Below are 772 nucleotides of genomic sequence, written 5' to 3'. Positions count from 1 at the left end.
TACAAATTATATGATTTAAATGGAGAAGAAATCTTAGGGTCATTTTATTCACAGGAATTACAAAAAACAAAGCTGATAACCCTTGAAAATAATAAATAAATAAAAAAATGTAATGGGGATACGTTTTTAAATCTGTGAACCCCAAACACAGAATCCCACAACTTTTTAGTTGGGGCTTAACTTTTGTGTGTATAACGGGGATACGTTTTTAAATCTGTGAACCCCAAACACAGAATCCCACAACTTTTTAGTTGGGGCTTAACTTTTGTGTGTATCATGGGGATACGTTTTTAAATCTGTGAACCCCAAACACAGAATCCCACAACTTTTTAGTTGGGGCTTAACTTTTGTGTGTGTGTGAGTGGGTCATAATAATGTACAAACCCTAACCCAACCCCCACATTAAAACACCATATTTGTTAGTCAAAACAACTGAATCCATTACATCAACCATTAAAAAAAGTTCTTAACTCCATCTCTTTGTATGACCTTCCAATTCTATTTATCTTTTCCCAACTTTTTTAAAACAATTCAATGATAATATAAGATAAATGAGTCTGTGAGGTTTGACATTCATTCAAAAATTCACCTCACATCCAGAACGCTAACCCAACCCAATCCCTAACCCATCCCCATCCCTTACCCAACCCATCCCTAACCCTCACATTCAAAATCCCAACCCTAACCCAACCCATCCCTAACCCATTAACCCAACCCCATCCCTAACCCTCACATTCAAAATCCCAACCCTAACCCTAGCATAATCTTTTTT

The 772-nt window shown here is 36.5% G+C and overlaps 1 protein-coding gene across 1 annotated transcript in view; it reads right to left on the bottom strand.

Annotated features, from left to right (window-relative positions):
* Positions 1-771: 771 nt before the first annotated feature.
* The window catches only part of LOC144892384 (uncharacterized), a 1637-nt gene continuing 1636 nt past the window's right edge, over position 772 (bottom strand). The window contains exon 4 of the mRNA XM_078778794.1: position 772. This exon is cut by the window's right edge and continues 180 nt beyond it. The gene's annotated coding sequence lies outside the window, so the exon portion shown is untranslated.

This window comes from Myxine glutinosa, chromosome 5 (assembly GCF_964187855.1).
Source record: "Myxine glutinosa chromosome 5, kmMyxGlut1.1, whole genome shotgun sequence".
Classification (NCBI taxonomy): domain Eukaryota; kingdom Metazoa; phylum Chordata; class Myxini; order Myxiniformes; family Myxinidae; genus Myxine; species Myxine glutinosa.
The sequence above is the reverse complement of the archived record's forward strand: the minus strand, read 5'-3'. Positions and strand labels throughout refer to the sequence as shown.